Source organism: Triturus cristatus, chromosome 6 (assembly GCF_964204655.1).
Source record: "Triturus cristatus chromosome 6, aTriCri1.1, whole genome shotgun sequence".
Lineage (NCBI taxonomy): Eukaryota > Metazoa > Chordata > Amphibia > Caudata > Salamandridae > Triturus > Triturus cristatus.
In genome coordinates, this window is record NC_140589.1 from 1,714,533,575 (window position 1) to 1,714,557,279 (window position 23,705).

Below are 23,705 nucleotides of genomic sequence, written 5' to 3' on the forward strand. Positions count from 1 at the left end.
CTTGGACATAGGGCATTTGAGCCCTTGTTGAGATGGCCAGTTGGCCAGGGGGACTGTGAGGTGTGTAGGGCGCCAGGCCCTAATGTGATTATGTGGTGCTAGGAAATGCAATGTAGATACTATGTTTTATGCACCCTGTTCTATACCTCTAAATGTGTTCCTACGATTATGAGGTTGATTTGCATAATGTGTTTATGCCAGTGAGATTATGTTCCACTGTGTGATTTATGCCCCTATTGTGAGTTATACTTAGGAGGTTAGGGTCTAATGTGTTTAGACTTATGAGAGGATTGATTAATGTGTTTATGCTGGTGAGGTTGTCGCAGAATGTAATTCGCTCCTGATGTGATACTGTGCATAATGTAGTTTATGTTACAGGCTGATGCTGAGTACAGTGGTTATCAGTAGTTACTGGTTGTGTTCTATGTTTATGATAAGTTCTACATCTACTAAGTTCACTTTGTGATGGCCCTGTCAGGTGTAAATAATCCCTTGTAAATATAATCTAGTGCCAGGTGGCTCCGTGTATAATATGTGTGTACTATTCGAATGTGTTATGATAATACAAAGGCTATTTTTATATATAACCTTGTGTGGAGTTCCTTTTGTAGTGTGCCTGGGATGTTGTTGCTGTGTGCATGTGCAATGCTTTACACATGGGCTCCGGGATAAGCATGACTGCTCGTGCCAAGCTACCAAGGGGGTGAGCAGGGGTTATCTTTGGCATGTAACTCCCTTGCCCTGACTAGATTGGTAGTCTCTGCCTGGCTTTGGCGCAAACCTTAGCCAACCAGAGATCCCATTTCTAACAGCGAGCATACACCTGACGACAGGGATGCACTTCTAAGCTAAGTGGGGGCCTGTGTAAAGAATAAGTGAGGTTAAAAAGCCATTGTAGATGCCAAATAAATTTTAATGTGACTGGCGGGTATATGGTATTTAAAAACAAGTGTACGGTGTAATGGGGAATTTTATTGTCCCCCTACCGTGGTGAATGTGGTCGACATGTTTCTGCCAGTTGGCCCAGTAGGGTCCATGGCATTCATCAGAACCTAAAGAAAAAAGGGGGGGGGGCTCTGCTCTTCACAGATTATGGTGAGAAGGTTCCACTCCATGGGGTGACCTATGTCACACTCCACTGTAATACGGCTTGTGTATTCAAGCCCTCGGATCGAGACCAAGTAGCCCCATAGGAGGATGAGGGAGAAAGACCCCTGTAGTCAAACTTTCCTCAAGGTGCGTCTCCCGTGACAACACCTAGGTGTGCACTCCTCACCCCCTCGTCGAGGTCACCTCACGCATTGAACTAAGTCCTTGCACCCGTGGAGTAGGTATCCAAATCCTATATGCCTGGGTTCTAGACCACAGTTTATGTCTATATCAATGGAAAAGGATTTAGGGCCAGATGAACTAACATTAGAAATATCGTTTTCCTAATTGCGTTTCTATCTGAATCACAGTTAGGAAATCTGTATTCCTAATGTATGAAACTCATTGAGTTTTATTTAGGGACTCCTTGTGGGTTGCAAATCCACCTATCTCATAAATATTAATGAGGTAGTTTACAACCCTTTGCGAATCACAGCCATCACAGGGATGGTGGCCTGCTGAGGTCAGCAGACCGCCATGTCTGTGATAGTTTTTTTTTTAAGCAGCCTGTTCTCCTTAGCGGAAAATGGGATGCGTTTAAAAAAGTAAAAAAAAAGAAATGTTTAAGTTTTATTTTTTGTAAGAGTAGGCAGTGGTCCATGTGAACACTGCCCGCTCCTACAAAATATTTTTTCATCATTGTCAAAGGGGAAGGGGTCCCAAAGCAACCCCTCCCCATTTGCGAATGGGTTACCACCGCATTTTGAATGGTGGTAAATTATTACTGTTTTGCGACTGGAATTCTGTCGCAAAACAGTAATACATACTATATCGATTTGAGGTTTAGAAGGGACGCTCAAAACACACCCCTTCCAAATACCAAATTGCAAATGTAAATTGTGAATCCGTAACAAGTTACCTATTTTCATGTTGTACATCAGAGAAAGCATTTTGCTAGTTGCAAATGACCCGATTATGTGAATCAGGCGTTCGCAACCAAAAACCTTGTGTGGAGTTCCTTTTGTAGTGTGCCTGGGATGTTGTTGCTGTGTGCATGTGCAAATGCTTTACACATGGGCTCCGGGATAAGCATGACTGCTCGTGCCAAGCTACCAAGGGGGTGACCAGGGGTTATCTTTGGCGTGTAACTCCCTTTCCCTGACTAGATTGGTGGTCTCTGCCTGGCTTTGGCGCAAACCTTAGCCAACCAGAGATCCCATTTCTAACAGCGAGCATACACCTGACGACAGGGATGCACTTCTAAGCTAAGTGGGGGCCTGTGTAAAGAATAAGTGAGGTTAAAAAGCCATTGTAGATGCCAAATAAATTTTAATGTGACTGGCGGCTATATGGTATTTAAAAACAAGTGTACGGTGTAATGGGGAGTTTTATTGTCCCCCTCCCGTGGTGAATGTGGTCGACATGTTTCTGCCAGTTGGCCCAGTTGGGTCCATGGCATTCATCAGAACCTAAAGAAAAAGGGGGGGGCTCTGCTCTTCACAGATTATGGTGAGAAGGTTCCACTCCGTGGGGTGACCTATGTCACACTCCACTGTAATACAGCTTGTGTATTCAAGCCCTCGGAACGAGACCAAGTAGCCCCATAGGAGGATGAGGGAGAAAGACCCCTGTAGTCAAACTTTCCTCAAGGTGCGTCTCCCGTGACAACACCTAGGTGTGTACTCCTCACCCCCTCGTCGAGGTCACCTCACGCATTGAACTAAGTCCTTGCACCCGTGGAGTAGGTATCCAAATCCTATATGCCTGGGTTCTAGACCACAGTTTATGTCTATATCAATGGAAAAGGATTTAGGGCCAGATGAACTAACATTAGAAATATCGTTTTCCTAATTGCGTTTCTATCTGAATCACAGTTAGGAAATCTGTATTCCTAATGTATGAAACTCATTGAGTTTTATTTAGGGACTCCTTGTGGGTTGCAAATCCACCTATCTCATAAATATTAATGAGGTAGTTTACAACCCTTTGCGAATCACAGCCATCACAGGGATGGTGGCCTGCTGAGGTCAGCAGACCGCCATGTCTGTGATAGTTTTTTTTTTAAGCAGCCAGTTCTCCTTAGAGGAAAATGGGATGCGTTTAAAAAAATGAAATGTTTAAGTTTTATTTTTTGTAAGAGTCGGCAGTGGTCCATGTGAACACTGCCCGCTCCTACAAAATATTTTTTCAACATTGTCAAAGGGGAAGGGGTCCCAAAGCGACCCCTACCCATTTGCGAATGGGTTACCACCGCATTTTGAATGGTGGTAAATTATTACTGTTTTGCGACTGGAATTCTGTCGCAAAACAGTAATACATACTATATCGATTTGAGGTTTAGAAGGGACGCTCAAAACACACCCCTTCCAAATACCAAATTGCAAATGTAAATTGTGAATCCGTAACAAGTTACCTATTTTCATTTTGTACATCAGAGAAAGCATTTTGCCAGTTGCAAATGACCCGATTATGTGAATCAGGCGTTCGCAACCCAAAAAATGCTTTGTACATCTGGCCCTTAATCATCATTATACCAGTACTTGAATACTAATTTAAACCAGGCACTCAAGGACGAGTAGGTAATCAACTGCTTTGAATGAAACTGGTAAATTAAGTAAAAATAATTCATGACAATACACATATTCCCTGTATCAGTAGACTGTTCAAAATTACAAAACTAGCGGCCTGATGTATAAAATAGTTTTACATATAATGTGTCTATGGGGAAATTCTTTGATACATAAGGGTCTGTGTCTGTTATGTATCAATGCACATCCCTATAGACAAAGAATGAGTAAAACCCTTTTGTCATTCAACATGTCATTTGAGATGTAATTTAACATGTCATGAGTGATGTAATATGTGAGATCATAAGCGGTGTGTGAGGGTGCAAGTTATATTAGCTAACAATAAGTGGTGAATTTCAGTACTTTTCTTTTTTATTACTGAAAATAAACAATTTTTTGTTTGGTAAAACATTAATTTTGACTGTAAGTGAGGCTAAATAAAACCCAGAGTGATTGGATTACATAATAAAAGTAATTTGGAGGTAAGCGTCAGAGAATTTTGAAAGTGAAACTTTCTGAAAATTGTCAATGGCGGGTTTATGTTGTTTGCATTAGTTTATACATATGTTTTTTATTAGTAACGAAATCCTTTTATTAGTAACAAAATTCTTAACATGAGTTGACTAATTCTGTTTTTGCTTTTCTGGGTCATTTCTGTGTTTGAACCTGAAAAACTCATCACTTGAATAGTTACTTTTTGCAGTCGTGTCCTTTGCACGAAACATGCTAATCAAAGTTACACTTTGCGAAGTCCTGAGACAGGACCAAATATTCAACATTGGGAATTTTACTCATCAGTAGTTGTGCATATTTTTCAGACTTCTCTGAAAATTACTGTGCGATGCTGTCATGGTGCTGTTCCTAGGGTTTAATCCTGAACCACCTTAGTTAGTGCGCCTGATTACAGTGATTTGTGTTTGGAGAGGATGATAAATAGATACAATCACCATATTTGCAACCGGTGTATTCTGATGTCCAAAGACTAGAACTGACTGCTGTCAGAAAAGGTCTCATTCTGAAACACTGACTTGTGAAGCAGTTGCTTCTCTCTGCTTCTGTGCAATGACGAGCTGGATGGTTTACCTTTTTCGCCATGCCTTCTTTCATCAGTTCATGCTATTTTGTTTAGTGCATTTGCTGCTGTTGCTGCCATGCCTTTGCACCCGCCAGTAATTACTGGAAATCCACACCTCATAGGTAGCTTAAGACATTCCAGCCAAAGCGGTACTTGCAACAGGCTGTTGAAAGGTCTTTATTCTGGCACCAGGTGCAGAAAATGATGATCCGCAGTGCATGACTTGGGGGCTCTTTGATCAGTCAACCATCCCACTACACGTTTAACAAAATGGGCTTCTCTGCTTGACACAGCAAATGACAAACAGTAAGAAAAAGCAATAGTACGAAAGATAGTTTTTAAATGCAGCTCCAAAATTCTATAGTCTCTAAATACCCTTCTAAATACCCTCAAAAAAATTTCAATTAATGTATTTCTTACACAAATTAATCATTGATCGGTGGGCTGCGAGAATTAGTGAACTAAGGGCACCAAAACAAAGTGACGTGTAATTAGACCTCACAGCTTTTTGACCATCCATGCAAGTTTATCACAAACGTATGGCTGTTTTTCAACAGCAAGATAAGTTGCTGTACGTACATATGCAGTGGTGGGACAGGAAATTCGCCAATCTCAATCAAGCAATTGTTAAGGTAATTGGTTTTACCCATGAAACCTATTGACTTTGCCAATGCTTGCTTTTTCCCCAAGATGGCCACCATATGTGTGCATGTAGGTGCAGTAGACAACATAGCATTTGCAAAGGGGTGTGTAGCCAAAAAGAATGAGTTTCTTACCCGCACTCACCTTTGCACTCTCACTATTTACAGACTTCCAAACCGCCACTCATCCTATCATGAATGGTTGTGGTTCTATTTTGTAACCTCTTGATTACTATATTGAATTTTTTCTTGTGAAAGGTACTCATGTTTCTGTCAAGGACAGAATAGACATGATTAGCAAGATTGATGACGTTCCCTTCGATCCCCAGTCTGAATTCCTTGGCAACTTCAACATGCAGTGACTTCTAGGCCTGAGCGGAGCTCGTGGAGTTTCACTCCATGGAATTCTGTGGGGTTATCGAAAACCTATGCAAAACTTCCGCAGATTTCTGCGAGCGGGCAGAGTAAGGGAGATTCATCAAAATCCCCTCTATCTCTGTTCCCCGATACTGCTCGTTATAGGACCCTGGTGAGGTCTGGACTGCTGCCTTCATGCACAGAGCAACTCAATCCAAAGGAGATGCTATTAGTGTACCAGATTCTCCAATTAAAAAAAAACCTTCCCAAAGAGCTGAGGGATAGAGCCCTGGGGTACACTACAACCAGACAGGATTCTTTGAGGAGTAACTTTCCATTAATGACCACGCCTAGGTTGGAACATTTCTGCCCCGTGTTGATGATAACTCAGTACCCTACCAGAGGATCACAGCCCCAGTGCTATCAGCTGAGTATTTATTTTGTAAATCACTGGAATGTAATGTGTTGTGGATTGAAGTTCCACATGTGGTATGTTGTGATAAGGTGTACTTACTATGTAAAAAGAAATAGCAAATCTAAGACAACTGTTTCCAAATAGTGTAGTTTTCAGTTTATCACGCCTTTAGGGTAATTAAATTCTGACAGCCTTGTTGTCACATGTCATTACTCTGTGAAACTGAAGGTGATTGATCAATTTATGAATTTCAGGACTTAGTGGAAGATTTGGGAACATGAGCATCACCCTACTACTGCATTAAAAGTCCAGCTTTCACTAGCCTAGAACATACATCAAACGGACTTGGAAAGTGTGCTAGAGATGGGGCATGTTCCAACACCGCAGGGACTAGGGTGGTGTGAAAACAGGGAAAATGTGGCATTTCAGGCGTGCACTTGAGTACAGGAAGAATTGGATGTGTCATCATCATGAGGCAGTTCCGTGAAAGGGAAACAAAGGTCCTCGGTTATGTAGGAAGAGGGGAGTATTTTGACACAATGGGCACTGGGTGGGCGTGAGAACTGTTTTATTTTTCAGTCTGTATGGTGCGACGAAGTAAAGAGAGGCACTGTGTTCTGGCACTACATGCAGTGCTTTGGCATGAAGGGACAGTGAGGGTGTGGGTTGTTGCTGCACACCGGGGTGAGGGGAGAACGCTAGGCATATCTTCTGAAACTGTAGGCCTGGTGTTAAAGGAGAGCCCAAAGGATTGTTTCATTGCACCTAAAACACTGTGGAGCCAGAAGGGTGATACGACAGATGATGTGTTCAGAAAGGTACACAAATGAAGGGGTGGGAGCAAAGGTTGAGCGTTGAAGGTGTTCTAAACAGGAAAAAAGGGCAGATTTCCTGGTGTTCATTAAGGTATCATGTTTTAAAATTTATCATTGGCGGTGTAAGCACAGGGATGCATTCCCTCTCGTGCCATGCCTTTACAGTTCACCCGTACTCTGCAGAATGCCTCTCTAGGACAGTCCCTTCACTCTGCCCCTATCAATCTTTAGTAAGAAGCAGTGCCCAAAATGTACACTCACTCTGCTTCTGCCATTTTGTCTCTCTTGCTCTAAGGTGCCATGGTCACACCACAGCTGCATACTACCGAGCGCAGCCTCACTGCCACAGTTGCAATCAACACATGACGTTGACTGATCAATAAACAGCGAAAATGAACAAGAACTCCTTAGAAAGAAGCCATATTGGAACAGCAATAATTGTGTACTGGAACTTAGTGGGCAGTAAACTCTGCCACGCTGCAGAATGCGGAGTTTTTGCCAGACTCCATTCTCCAAGCGGAGCATGGAGTTGCAATACTCCGCAGAGCAGAGTTAACTGCCTACCCCTACTTTATACCAACATCCCAAATTCAGGTACTTTTGCAGTTGTCAGTAAGACACCCAACAGGAGATCAAGGCCATTCAAAGTGCCTAGTGTCTTCATCACTGACTGTGTCAAAAGTATTTTTATCTCTAAATCAAATGTACTGCTATAGATACTTGTTTTGTGTAAAACTTAGCAGTGCTTTATAAGTATGCATTTGAATATACCTAATTTTGTAACTCAGACAACCAACAAAATCATCTTTGGTTGCTGCTTTGTTATACAGCCAGTGGTTGGAGAGGCTCTTTTGACCTTTGTTGAATGGGTTACCAACTTCAGTCCTAACATACAATTTGAGAAAGTGCCTTTTTTTGCGGGTTAAACCTCTATGTGTTGTGAACTGGTGCTGCTGTTTTTTTTTTTTTAGCTCTGCTCACTGAGGCACTGCTGTCCAGATAGCAGTGTATTTCGTTCTGACCCCTACAGCATGACAAAATTAGCCACCTGCTAATTTAAAATTCCAGTAAGGCCAGCACATATGGTATATGGACTTCATCAATGGCAATGAAGCTAAATGTTAATTGTGAACTGTTGCATATATCATGCTATCCACCAGGCTGCCAGTAAAACATGGCTTCAAGACTATATGTGTAACCTGACTGCTGCATCTTTTAAATCTGCAGGCAAACCTGTTGCAGGATAGGAAGGAATCCTAATTTTAAATAAATAGTATGTCACCACATGAAGGCTTTGCAGCCCACAAGGTGAGGTGCCTAGTATTTACAAGTAGAAAATGTATGAATTTAAAGTTGGCATGTTCCTACAACGGCAATATCATACAAGTTCTTCTCACTTATAGGTGCTACGAGGAAAGCTAAGCTGCATTCAAAATGATATTTCTGTAAATTTGGTTTATTAAAAATCTATATAGTACATTCAACCACTGTTGACCAGCCAATACTTATTAAAAATTCACTTCAGTGTTGAAGCTGAAGTTTTGATAGACATAAGGAAACGTGACTGTAGAAAGCTGTATTTTTCCTGTCTGAAGCTCCAGTAGGCTAACTAGTAGTATCTGTGAAACTGCTTGGAAAGCAGAGACAGTGTCTTAGGTCTTTTGTCAGGATGTCCTGGGCGTGAAGTATGTATTTAAGTGTATTGAGCTTTCAGGAGAAAGGTCCTTTTTAATTCAGGGTGCCCTTTATTCTTCCAGTTGCCATTCACCGTCTGCTGGGCATAACGTTTGGCCATAACATGATCATTGTCTTGCACTCAACACAGCCAGTGGACAACCCTTGAGCAACAATTGTTTTGATTCAGTTATTCTGCACTGGCATTTTAATGTAGAATGCATATTTTGAGATGTCTTCTTTCTGTTTTTTCGAAGCTGCACACAACTTTCTAAAATCAAACATGAATTGACATATTTCTGGAGTAAAAAAGTGTCTATGCTCCCCATTTAAACATGGTTAAATTGTCTTAATCATGATTGCCACATTTAACTGGCCTGTAAGCCTCTAGTCAGTGCTAAAGTGCATGTGCTTCTTCCCTAAACATGTGTGTAATCAGTTTATACCTGATTTACATATTTAATTTACTTGTAAGTCACTTGTACGGTGGTATACCATATGCCCAGGGCCTGTACGTTAAATGCTACTAGGGGGCTGCAGCACTGATTTTGCCACCCACAGACTTAGCCTTTCAAACCTGTCTCAGGCCTGCCACTGCAGTGCCTGTATGTACAGTTTAATGCCACTTCGACTTGGCATTCAAAACTGCTTGCCAAGCCTCAAACTTCCCTTTTATTACATGTAAGGCACCCCTAAGGTATGCCCTAGGTAGGCCTAAGGGCAGGGTGCTATGTATGTAAAAGATGGGCCATGTACTTTTATGTTTTGCATGTCCTGGTAGTGACAACCAGCCTATTTCGTTTTTCACGACTGTAAGGCCTACTCCTTTCACAGGTTAGCATTGGGAATTCCGTAATACACTATTAAGCTGTTAAGCTGTAATTCCTGATCAGAGAGGAGTAGCTATTTCATGTTTCATGTGTTTGGAATGGTATTGATAATTCCTACTTACTAGTGAGGGTGGATTTAACATTACTATTTTAGAAATGCCACTTTTAGAAAGTTTACATTTCTTGGCACTCACTGCTCTATGTGCCTGACATCCTGTCTTCAACACACGTCTGGAATGGGTGACAGCTACACTCTGTGAATACCCTCTAGACAGCCACAACACTGGAAGGATAGGTGTGTCTAAGTACCTATCTACATATATGTGCATTCTGATGGCCTTGCCTGGGCAGGATGGAAGGGAGGGTTTAACACTTCACGTGAACAGATAGTGTCCCCACACAAAGGTCTCATTTACCCCACCTTAGATAGCCTGGCAGACAGGACTGGGCTAAAAAGGGAATCTGTGCACTTCAGAGAGCTGCTTTGAAGTCACCCCCACATCAAAGAGCACTTTTGGGTATGAGTACTGGGTCTCCGACCCACTAAAATCAGACACTTCTCGATCCTATACTGAACCTCTGTCAGAAGGAATGATGTGCTTGCTACTTAAAGGACTCATCTTTGCACTGCAGACTTGGAAGTCCTGCTTTTCAATTGTGTTGTCCTGCTGCTGTCTAACTCTGCTGAAGGAGAGCTGCACTCTGCCTTCATTCCAAGTGATCTCCAAGGGCTTGTTGGCTAGCTTCCTGTTGCTTGAGACTCAGGGAAATCAAAGTCTCTACTCCTCTTCCTGTGCCTGGCTCGATGGAATTAGCCCATATACTTACAACACGGATATCAACGCATCTCCTGTCTGTGTTTCAGAACCATAGGTTTGCCTCCAGTGGTCGATGCATCGGACAGCATATCACCACAGCTGCAGCTTGGTCAGATTAATGCATCCCCTCAACTGCGCGGCAGAATACGGCGCATTGCTCAACGTCTCTCAACTCCGACACCCGTCTTTCACTGCATGGAGAAGATCGACGTATCTTGTTGCTGGCGACCAGGAAATGTACTTTCATCGCAGTCAGCCCGAATTTTGACTTTTCGCTAGTCTAGTGCGACCTAAAGTAGCCTTTTTAGAGCTACTTGCTTCTAAGCGCTTTCTTGCATTTATTTATTTAAAATTCAATATCTCAACTTCTAAACATTGCATTTTTGTCATTTTGGTCTTGTTTTATTTCTAATATAATAATCTACTGTTCTAAACCTGTATGGAGTCTTTTTTTAGGTGTATTCACTGTGTTACTGTGTGAGTGTGCTGCACAAATACTTTACACAGTGCCTCTTTAGATAAGCCTGACTGCCCTGTGCCAAGCTACCAGAGGGTGAGGGCAGGTTATCTTTTAGTGTGTATCTAGCTTACCCTAGCTAGGATTGTGTCTTCTGCTTGGACGGGGTGAATACTTTTGCCAACCAGAAACCCAATTTTTAACATTTATCCACTACAGGTACACTGCAAACATGGTTACAGGCCTTCTCTGTGTAGCCTGACTGCTGCAGTGTAAACATTTCAAAATAACCCTTTTTGACAGGTAAAGATCTCCCTTTAAAATATTATTAAGTCACCCCATGTAGGCTTTTTAGCCCACAAGTCGGGGATCCTGGCATTTGACAGTGGGACTGGTAGAAATTAATACTAACATGTCCCTACAGTGACAAGGCACTAAAAGCTATTCTCACTATGGGATGCCCTAGCTGTCCTATGTAGTAAATCAGACTACATATTAAAATACTAATATTATATCTTGGGAATGGGACCAGCTAGACACATAAATAAACACCTTAAGGCAAAGGTTCATGCTGACAAGAAAATTGGTAACAATGAAAAGGCCCAGATTAGTAGCAATACACCCTCTGAGATGCAAATAGCTACAGCAGGGAAGATTCTTTTCATCCCCAACTACGAAACTCAAGGTACTCAAGATTACTTAAATCGAGAGAACATTCTCCACCTCACATCGACCATCCCAAGCCTAAACCACTTAACATCCGCGGATCTACTATCAATTGAATTCGTCACATCAGGAGACAATGGGTCTAGAGAAGGCACACTTGCCACCTGGAGAATTTAGAAGTGGCAAAAAGCATTCTCACAGAAGTGAACAAATTTGAAGAGTGGGGAATTTCCCTGAAAGAACAAACAAAAAAGGGTTACCCGACTCCCCTGCTAAGAAAATGTAGGAAAAAAGAACACCACACAGCCTCGACTACTCGCTCAATATTACAAGGGGCCAGGGGGGCCGAAACCACAATCAATGATCATCAGAGACAGTTTTTGGGCATTAATGGAAATTGAACCTATTGCGAGGCGGGTAAAACAGAAGGAAATGTAATAAAACTGCTCTCCTGGAACATCGCAGGAGCAAAACACATCTTAAACCACAGTAGAAAGACAGCTGCCTGGGACCAATATGACATCATAGCGCTGCAGGAAACGTGGTTAATGGAGCCAATTGATGTACCAGGAAGATTATGCTTCCATGAAAGCGCGACGTGCACCCAGCGCCACGGTCGCGCAAGGGGGGTTTATCTATTTACGTATCTACTGCATTAAAGATAAACGCCTCGCATATGCCTACTTCAACAATGGACATGCAAATTATTAAGCTGGAGAGTACAATAAAACATGTGGCAAGAACAATGGTCTTAATCAACATATACGCCCACCCGAAAAAACTGCAAAAAAAAGAACTATTCAAACTTTTCGTTAACATGATAACTTCCATCCGCCTTGACCACCCAAGCTGGGAGATTATGGCTACAGGTGACTTTAACTCCAATCTTCTACATCAATCGGAGGAAGAGGATAACATCTCAGTGGCAAACGAAATGTGGAACGTCGAATCTCAGGAGGTCATTCCGCCCTCGAAGGGAGACATACTGGGCAAACAATTGGTGTGGGACCTGGAACGACTCGGTTTACGGGTAATAAATGGAAGATGCATGCATGATAAACCCCCAGCTGCCACATACATAGGTCACAATACAAACTTGATCCTGGATTACACATTAGTAACTCTGCCCCTGCTGAGTTTAGTCAAAACATTTCAAATAATTAGCTCTCTGGAGAGCGATCACTCAATGCAACACATTGAGATGAAACTAAGTTCCCCTAGATATGCAAATGCTCCAATCATACCAGGCCAACTCTCAACAATCAATTTGAAGCGGTTAAAGTGGACAAGCATCACACTACCTCAAATAGCGCTGGACGCTAAGAAACTATTACAAACAGTCACGGCAGAGAAGGGTCTATGTTCAAAAACTTGGGCAAATTTCCTGGAAATACTACCAAGATCCAGCAGCAAGGCTAAGAGGCAGAGCAGCCCAACGACCAAAACCAAATTCTCGACTACCACACTAGCTATGAAGAAACACCTTCAAAAGCTCACAAGACGGATACAAGGTTCAAGGACAAATCAAAAACAACAATTGATGGACAGAATGCAGAACAATGTCATACATTCACCCCAGTACAGAGATCTGGGCCTAAATCCATCGTTTTTTTGCTCACCATGCCATTCCAGTTTGAACCCAGCCATATGCAAATCAGTCTTGACCCTGTGCCCCATGGGAACAGTCCAGTCCGAACTGCCAAGCCAGGTCCTCCCTGGACTGGAAACAAGCATCCTAGGACCGGTTTCGGGCTTTCAGCCCTCGTCAGCCAGGATAGCCTGATTCCAGTGGCATGGAGAGCAAGGGACTCACGTCTGAGCATACCCTTCCCACTCGGGGTGACAAATGCAAAAACAACAATTGATGGACAGAATGCAGAACAATGTCATACATTCACCCCAGTACAGAGATCTGGGCCTAAATCCATCGTTTTTTTGCTCACCATGCCATTCCAGTTTGAACCCAGCCATATGCAAATCAGTCTTGACCCTGTGCCCCATGGGAACAGTCCAGTCCGAACTGCCAAGCCAGGTCCTCCCTGGACTGGAAACAAGCATCCTAGGACCGGTTTCGGGCTTTCAGCCCTCGTCAGCCAGGATAGCCTGATTCCAGTGGCATGGAGAGCAAGGGACTCACGTCTGAGCATACCCTTCCCACTCGGGGTGACAAATGCGAAAACAACAATTGATGGACAGAATGCAGAACAATGTCATACATTCACCCCAGTACAGAGATCTGGGCCTAAATCCATCGTTTTTTTGCTCACCATGCCATTCCAGTTTGAACCCAGCCATATGCAAATCAGTCTTGACCCTGTGCCCCATGGGAACAGTCCAGTCCGAACTGCCAAGCCAGGTCCTCCCTGGACTGGAAACAAGCATCCTAGGACCGGTTTCGGGCTTTCAGCCCTCGTCAGCCAGGATAGCCTGATTCCAGTGGCATGGAGAGCAAGGGACTCATGTCTGAGCATACCCTTCCCACTCGGGGTGACAAATGCAAAAACAACAATTGATGGACAGAATGCAGAACAATGTCATACATTCACCCCAGTACAGAGATCTGGGCCTAAATCCATCGTTTTTTTGCTCACCATGCCATTCCAGTTTGAACCCAGCCATATGCAAATCAGTCTTGACCCTGTGCCCCATGGGAACAGTCCAGTCCGAACTGCCAAGCCAGGTCCTCCCTGGACTGGAAACAAGCATCCTAGGACCGGTTTCGGGCTTTCAGCCCTCGTCAGCCAGGATAGCCTGATTCCAGTGGCATGGAGAGCAAGGGACTCACGTCTGAGCATACCCTTCCCACTCGGGGTGACAAATGCAAAAACAACAATTGATGGACAGAATGCAGAACAATGTCATACATTCACCCCAGTACAGAGATCTGGGCCTAAATCCATCGTTTTTTTGCTCACCGTGCCATTCCAGTTTGAACCCAGCCATATGCAAATCAGTCTTGACCCTGTGCCCCATGGGAACAGTCCAGTCCGAACTGCCAAGCCAGGTCCTCCCTGGACTGGAAACAAGCATCCTAGGACCGGTTTCGGGCTTTCAGCCCTCGTCAGCCAGCATAGCCTGATTCCAGTGGCATGGAGAGCAAGGGACTCACGTCTGAGCATACCCTTCCCACTCGGGGTGACAAATGCAAAAACAACAATTGATGGACAGAATGCAGAACAATGTCATACATTCACCCCAGTACAGAGATCTGGGCCTAAATCCATCGTTTTTTTGCTCACCATGCCATTCCAGTTTGAACCCAGCCATATGCAAATCAGTCTTGACCCTGTGCCCCATGGGAACAGTCCAGTCCGAACTGCCAAGCCAGGTCCTCCCTGGACTGGAAACAAGCATCCTAGGACCGGTTTCGGGCTTTCAGCCCTCGTCAGCCAGGATAGCCTGATTCCAGTGGCATGGAGAGCAAGGGACTCACGTCTGAGCATACCCTTCCCACTCGGGGTGACAAATGCAAAAACAACAATTGATGGACAGAATGCAGAACAATGTCATACATTCACCCCAGTACAGAGATCTGGGCCTAAATCCATCGTTTTTTTGCTCACCATGCCATTCCAGTTTGAACCCAGCCATATGCAAATCAGTCTTGACCCTGTGCCCCATGGGAACAGTCCAGTCCGAACTGCCAAGCCAGGTCCTCCCTGGACTGGAAACAAGCATCCTAGGACCGGTTTCGGGCTTTCAGCCCTCGTCAGCCAGGATAGCCTGATTCCAGTGGCATGGAGAGCAAGGGACTCACGTCTGAGCATACCCTTCCCACTCGGGGTGACAAATGCAAAAACAACAATTGATGGACAGAATGCAGAACAATGTCATATATTCACCCCAGTACAGAGATCTGGGCCTAAATCCATCGTTTTTTTGCTCACCATGCCATTCCAGTTTGAACCCAGCCATATGCAAATCAGTCTTGACCCTGTGCCCCATGGGAACAGTTCAGTCCGAACTGCCAAGCCAGGTCCTCCCTGGACTGGAAACAAGCATCCTAGGACCGGTTTCGGGCTTTCAGCCCTCGTCAGCCAGGATAGCCTGATTCCAGTGGCATGGAGAGCAAGGGACTCACGTCTGAGCATACCCTTCCCACTCGGGGTGACAAATGCAAAAACAACAATTGATGGACAGAATGCAGAACAATGTCATACATTCACCCCAGTACAGAGATCTGGGCCTAAATCCATCGTTTTTTTGCTCACCATGCCATTCCAGTATGAACCCAGCCATATGCAAATCAGTCTTGACCCTGTGCCCCATGGGAACAGTCCAGTCCGAACTGCCAAGCCAGGTCCTCCCTGGACTGGAAACAAGCATCCTAGGACCGGTTTCGGGCTTTCAGCCCTCGTCAGCCAGGATAGCCTGATTCCAGTGGCATGGAGAGCAAGGGACTCACGTCTGAGCATACCCTTCCCACTCGGGGTGACAAATGCAAAAACAACAATTGATGGACAGAATGCAGAACAATGTCATACATTCACCCCAGTACAGAGATCTGGGCCTAAATCCATCGTTTTTTTGCTCACCATGCCATTCCAGTATGGATTTAACCCAGATCTCTTGACTGGGGGAGAATGTATGCATTGTCAGCATTCCGTCCATCATTTGTTTGTTGTAACGCTTTTCGCCCTAAGTGGGATGGGTATTCCCAGACGTGGGACCCGTGCTCACTACGCCACTGGAGTCAAGCTATCCTGGCTGATGACGGCTGATAGCCAGAAACCGGTCCTAGGATGCTTGATTCCGGTCCAGGGAAGACATGGCTTGGCAGTTCGGGCTGGACTGTTCCCATGAGGCACAGGGTCAAGACTGATTTGCATATGGCCATGTCTAAACTGGGGTGGTGTAGTGGGCAAAAGAACGATGGATTTAACCCAGATCTCTTGACTGGGGTAGAATGTATGCATTGTCAGCATTCCGTCCATCATTTGTTTGTTGTAACGCTTTTCGCCCTAAGTGGGATGGGTATTCCCAGACGTGGGACCCGTGCTCACTACGCCACTGGAGTCAAGCTATCCTGGCTGATGACGGCTGATAGCCAGAAACCGGTCCTAGGATGCTTGATTCCGGTCCAGGGAAGACATGGCTTGGCAGTTCGGGCTGGACTGTTCCCATGAGGCACAGGGTCAAGACTGATTTGCATATGGCCATGTCTAAACTGGGGTGGTGTAGTGGGCAAAAGAACGATGGATTTAACCCAGATCTCTTGACTGGGGGAGAATGTATGCATTGTCAGCATTCCGTCCATCATTTGTTTGTTGTAACGCTTTTCGCCCTAAGTGGGATGGGTATTCCCAGACGTGGGACCCGTGCTCACTACGCCACTGGAGTCAAGCTATCCTGGCTGATGACGGCTGATAGCCAGAAACCGGTCCTAGGATGCTTGATTCCGGTCCAGGGAAGACATGGCTTGGCAGTTCGGGCTGGACTGTTCCCATGAGGCACAGGGTCAAGACTGATTTGCATATGGCCATGTCTAAACTGGGGTGGTGTAGTGGGCAAAAGAACGATGGATTTAACCCAGATCTCTTGACTGGGGGAGAATGTATGCATTGTCAGCATTCCGTCCATCATTTGTTTGTTGTAACGCTTTTCGCCCTAAGTGGGATGGGTATTCCCAGACGTGGGACCCGTGCTCACTACGCCACTGGAGTCAAGCTATCCTGGCTGATGACGGCTGATAGCCAGAAACCGGTCCTAGGATGCTTGATTCCGGTCCAGGGAAGACATGGCTTGGCAGTTCGGGCTGGACTGTTCCCATGAGGCACAGGGTCAAGACTGATTTGCATATGGCCATGTCTAAACTGGGGTGGTGTAGTGGGCAAAAGAACGATGGATTTAACCCAGATCTCTTGACTGGGGGAGAATGTATGCATTGTCAGCATTCCGTCCATCATTTGTTTGTTGTAACGCTTTTCGCCCTAAGTGGGATGGGTATTCCCAGACATGGGACCCGTGCTCACTACGCCACTGGAGTCAAGCTATCCTGGCTGATGACGGCTGATAGCCAGAAACCGGTCCTAGGATGCTTGATTCCGGTCCAGGGAAGACATGGCTTGGCAGTTCGGGCTGGACTGTTCCCATGAGGCACAGGATCAAGACTGATTTGCATATGGCCATGTCTAAACTGGGGTGGTGTAGTGGGCAAAAGAACGATGGATTTAACCCAGATCTCTTGACTGGGGGAGAATGTATGCATTGTCAGCATTCCGTCCATCATTTGTTTGTTGTAACGCTTTTCGCCCTAAATGGGATGGGTATTCCCAGACGTGGGACCCGTGCTCACTACGCCACTGGAGTCAAGCTATCCTGGCTGATGACGGCTGATAGCCAGAAACCGGTCCTAGGATGCTTGATTCCGGTCCAGGGAAGACATGGCTTGGCAGTTCGGGCTGGACTGTTCCCATGAGGCACAGGGTCAAGACTGATTTGCATATGGCCATGTCTAAACTGGGGTGGTGTAGTGGGCAAAAGAACGATGGATTTAACCCAGATCTCTTGACTGGGGGAGAATGTATGCATTGTCAGCATTCCGTCCATCATTTGTTTGTTGCAAGGACAAATCAAAGCATTTGGCAAGAAGTTCGGTTGATAAGGACGCAATATAAAAAGCTAGTATGGATGGAAAAAAGGAATAAGATCAATGATTTCTGGGCTAAATTGGTGTATAACACAAAAAAAGCAGACTCCAAGGCGTTCTGGGCGCAAGTCAATTCCATCAATAGATCAGCATAACCCATAAGTATGACATGCATCCCTGAAAATGATTGGGCCCAGCATATAGTCGACACATTCTCTGTAAAGCCGGTGGAGCATCAGGTCACGATGGCTACAACGGTATCCGAATCTCCTAGAAACATGGCACAGGAATGCAAGCTTGTTCTCAGCCTCAATGGCATGCCCGATTGCCTGGATCAATCAATGTGGTCAGCTGACCATCGACGAATATCATCAATAATTAAGAAAGGCAAGCAAGAGAGCGCACCAGGGCCAAATGGAATCCCGCAGGCGATCTATAAAGAAGACCCCAAGTTCTGGGCATGCAAATTCAACCTTCTGTTCCGGACAATCAGCAACTCAGGTCGGGTTCCGGAAAGTTGGAGGGGTGCTATCATTAACCCCATCTATAAAGGCGGAGACCCCAAAAATCCATCAAACTACCGCTTAATTGCCCTGATCGATGCAGAGGCAAAATACTATGCTTCCTTGGTTCTAGCTGATTTAGCACAATGGTCGGATACAAACAACAAGATCCCGTTAAATCAGACAGGGTTCCGTCGCGGAACTGGAACAATGGCTAATGCAATGGCACTGTGCTTGCTCGGCGAAAACAGTCTACACAACCATCGGAAATTATATACCTGTTTCGTCGATTTTAAGGCGGCCTTTGATCGTGTAAATAGGAACTTACTATGGGCCAAATTAAAGCAGGAGGGTCTACCGGAGTCAATCCTATTGCCAATCATTGATCTGTATAGTAACACCTGGATGCAGGTAAAAATCAACAATGGGCAAAGGCTAACAAGAAAGATCCATACCTTTGACGGATTAAAACAAGGCTGTGTGTTGGCTCCCCAACTTTTCAACTTGTTTATGGCCGACCTAACAGTAAGCCTTGGCCTGATCAATGCGCATCCCCCCCGGCTGGGTACGCTTCGTATAACACACTTATCCTACGCCGACGATGTGATCCTGCTAAGCCAGACAAGAATAGGCCTGCAACCCCTTCTACAGGAGCTGACCCGCTACACAAAACTGAACATGCTAGAAATAAATAGCACAAAAACAAAAACAATGGTCATAACCCGATGCAACGAACCATCACCAACCTTCCTAATAGATAATGTCAAACTGGAAGCGGTTGGAAGTTACAAGTACCTCGGGATACTGTTGGACAAGCACCTTAATTTCCAGGCACAATTCACCAGCATGGAAAAGAAGGGCATGGCCCTAATGCACGCTTTCATGAGTTTAGCAACTGAACTCAAAGGACCTCTGGTTTCGCCTCTGCTAACAATAATGAAAGCTAAACTAATTCCAACGATAGCTTACGGGAGCATACTGCATCATGGCAAGAGTGCACAACTTTTGGACAAAGTGCAAATGAAAATCTATAAACATGTCCTCGCGCTACCAAGTAACGCATCACCGGCCCAAATAAGACTGGAACTCGGCCTGAAATCCCAAGTGCTGTTGAGGAAATATGAGACCATAAAATTCTGGTACGACGTCTGGATGAACCAAGAGATTATGCTCTATCGAGTTATGTGGGAAACAATCACTAAAAATCCAAATTCAAATCATGCTAAGTATCTTAAAATGTCAATAGAATCAACAAATCTGGCTGGCCTCTGGGAATCTAAGCTCCCAGTACCTTCATTTAAACAGTTGGTTAGGAAGGCAGCCATTAGACACTCATTGTTGGACGACAAAACAGCTTTTAGCCGCCGGTCTCATGCTTGGATGACACTCCATTCTTACAAAAAACTTGTGCCGGCGCTATTCTTGGACCTCGCATTCTCGCCTTTTATTAAACGTAAATTCCTTAATATAAGGTTGGGCAACCTGCCAACTAATGCCGATCAGCCAAATTGGAAGTCCCAAGAAAGTGAAGGGTGCGGGTTATGTGGCGCAGCAAGACAAGATTTTGTCCACCTGATTTGTATATGCCCAGCTCTTACACAGGAACGTCGGAATTGGTTGAAAACCAAGTTCAAGGAGTACGGAACACGTACATGTCGGTCCGCTGTCATACAAACTTTATGTACAGTAGACCCACAATTCATTTGTAGGACAATCAAATTCATTGAACTTTTTGAGAAAAAGCAAAAACTATTAGCAAACTGTTGAACTTGGAATATGTTATTTCTTACGGTTGCAAGTCATCCGTTCTTATCTTCATTTTTATCTTTTATCATGTTTACAGTAGTGTAAATTCTTTGTGTCTTAGTATATTGTCGTATTTATATTTTGTAATGGTTTTTATTAACTATACAATAAAGCATTTACCACTTAACATAAATAAACACCTGATTTAATAGTTAGTAAAAATGCAGCACAATGGCAGATCAGCATAAAAAAACAACATTAGGAAAAGTTATCTTTTCCCTTCCTGGAGTTCCTTGTGGTTAATTTGCATTAATTCCCCTGAAACTCACAGCCTGAGGCTTGAAATTCTTTCCAGGACCACACTATAGGCTGACCTGAATCAGCAGAGATGAGCTAATAGAATATGAAGGGTGGAAACTGTAGGCATTTTGCTGACACACAGTGTCAAATCCTACATGCAGGTCTGTTTCGCTACATGTAGCACTCTGGTGCACTTGAAAGGGAGAGAACAGGATGCTAGGACAATTCTTGCAGATTCCATGTATGATTGCTGGAGGACCCTGCTTTAGCCATACCAGTTGGTGTGCACTCTGAATACTGACCACAGAATATCGATGGAAATCAATATCAAGCACCAAAAATTGATACATAAATATTGACAGGTACGTTAGTCTAGATTTTTATACTCACTTCACATATATGTACCCATGAAGTATATATATCTTCAAGGTATGTGGATGTGGTGTTAGGAGTAGTAAATCTATACTTCTCCATAAGCAGTCAGTTCAGTTCAAGACTCTTTATTTCCGCCACCAGGGCCATAAAAGAACAATTCATCACACAGTAGAATAGACAGTAAGACAAAATTAAAAACCACCCTTTTCCTGAAATCTTATGAAATATATATCTATATAAAATTGTGTACGGATATATATAAATAAGATATATCATTAAAAAATGGGGTATTACAAAAGATAACCCAGCTAGGGCACGTATAAGACAAACTAAGAGTTGGATCATTAGATGGGTGTTCGGCCTAGAGCTTTCTTACGTAGCACCCACATTGCACCCAAAAGTTTTGCAATAGAGATGACCAATCATATGGAACAATCTGAGCACTCACCTTCCAATATTTTGTACCGTAATATTCTGTCCTTGATATTCTTGTTCCACAATATTCTGTAGGTTGATATTCAGTAGTACAATCCTACTAGACTTCTGTCTCTGGGTTTGCTGTTGGAGCAGTGCCTGCTTTAAACTCGATTTTAGTCTTAATTGTGGAAGTTCCCAAGTGATTACCATAGTGCACTCCCCTACATACCAACAACTCTCGGAGCCCAAATTTAGTGTGGCATTTGCCATATTGAAAATACGGGTAGGGTTGTCCCTGGGAACTTTTACCCCATTAGGAAGTGCCCTTGAGTCACCCCCATCCACTAGTTGGTGTCAGGTATAAATGTGGCACAGCAAAGGCAGTTGTACAGACCCCTTTCTGGATCTTTGGAAGATCAGAATACCTGATGTTCGTACCCTGAGAAGAGCCATGAAGGACTGGGCCTACTCCACCATACACCCAGGGAAAATAAATGGACTTGCTGCAGGGCTACGGAGAAACAACAAGCTGCAAGAGACCTTTTACCTTGAGTGCCCGCTCACCAGGAGCAACTGGAAATGGACAGGACCTTGATGATGGCCTCCGCTGAAGTGAATCCTGGCCCCTGAATTCTGCCTCTGAGTTCCTAAGAGCCTTAGGATTGAGCTTTTACAATGTGGTTTTTACCACGTTGTACCTTTACCAAGTATTTTTTACCATGCATGTTTTTAGAACGCATATGCTTTTACAACGTATGCCTTTACTACACATTTGAGGTAAGTTCAGGGGTGGGGGTTCTCTCCCCACAAATACATTGTTTATATATAAATATATATATGAACAATGCGTGGTGAAGACATACATTGTAAAAGCATATGCGTTCCAAAAAAATGTGGAGTAAAAAACGAGTGGTAAAGGCATGAAGAGTATTTCCCTGCATTGTTCCATCATACAACCATCCCTGTCTACTACGATCATCGACTCTCATTGTCCCTCAGTGCTTTTTGGAGCTATCTCTACCTAAAATTTAAAAATGTCATATATATGGTTCCCCTTATTGTATTTTAAAATGTTGGTGTTATTTCATTCATAAAATTTTACCCTATTTTTATAATTTGGTTTGGGATTTTTAATGCTTGGTGTTTTACTTTATTACTGTTTTGGCACTACATAAATGCAATGCACATTGCCTTAGGTTAAGCTTGTCTGCTCTGTGCCATAGCTACGAGGGGGTATGGATTAGGTTAGTTTAATGAATTTAAGGGTTCATCCTCGCAAGAGTTGTGATTATCATCCCTGGAGGTGGGCAGTCGCCCACCACAAATAATAATCCAATTTCTTACTTCAAGCATATTGTAATGTGATGAAAAACTATGCTTTACAAAAGACTCCAAAAACTCCTCAGGTTTGTGGCACTAGGCTGGTCTTCTTGATAAGCTGTGAGGCTCCTGTGCTACGTTTCCTAATATTCCTGGAATTTCAGGGCTGAGAGAGGTTGGGAGTTGCTTGTTCATCGTGTGACAATACGTTGTTCCAACTGAACGTTATCCAGGCTTTGTCTACTCAGTCCTGCATGGGGGTGCAACTTCCTGCCACTGATATTGCCTGCGTGTGCGTGTCCTCACTAGGAGGATATGAAGTTTTACTTGAGCAAAACTTCAGTTTATGGCAGAATAACAGTGCTGCCGAAGCATTGTTTGGTACGGTAGATTTTGGTGATCATTGTTCATATGTATGCACCTGCTCATTGTATGTTGTTCTTTGCTTTTTCTGTCTGTTGTGCTCTTTATTGACCAGACATTGTAGTGATGTTGCACCAAGGCCCTTCTAAAGCCATTATAGTGTGGTATGTGGGTGCATTCTGAGAAGTGTTTGAGAGTGTGTGATGGATCAATAATCAATGTGAATTTGTTAACTATTAGTAATATATGAAAGTCAAACAAGCTCGTCTTCCAGCTCTCAGTTTATTTGTCTTGCACAAGGTTGTATTTCTGCGGTGGTGGCTGGTAGGGAAACGGTGGTGAGAGCTAGAAAAAAAGAAGAAAAAAGAAGACTTACCTGCTGGTCGCCGGTTGCCAGCTGCCGCCTCTCCTCAGACCTCTCTGTTTTCCTGGCAGTACGGAAGCACACAAGCTCCCTAACTCCCCTAGCCAATCATGGCGTTGCTGTCACCAGCATGACAGCAGCATCGTGATTGGTCTGAGCAGCCTAGTTCAGCTCTCAGACATGGAATGGGAGCCTGTGCATGTTCTCCACCCAGACTGTGCAATACAGCCGGGCGGAGAACATGCGAAGTGCTCATGACAGTTTGGCTGGCACAAGACGACCGGACAAACCGTCAGGGGCACTTATGGTGAACCAACCACTCCT

At 44.2% G+C, this 23,705-nt stretch overlaps 1 protein-coding gene across 1 annotated transcript in view; it reads left to right on the top strand.

Moving 5' to 3' along the window:
• TGFB2 (transforming growth factor beta 2) overlaps positions 1–23,705 on the top strand; it is a 363,618-nt gene that overhangs the window by 331,398 nt on the left and 8,515 nt on the right. The gene's annotated exons all lie outside the window — the stretch shown is intronic.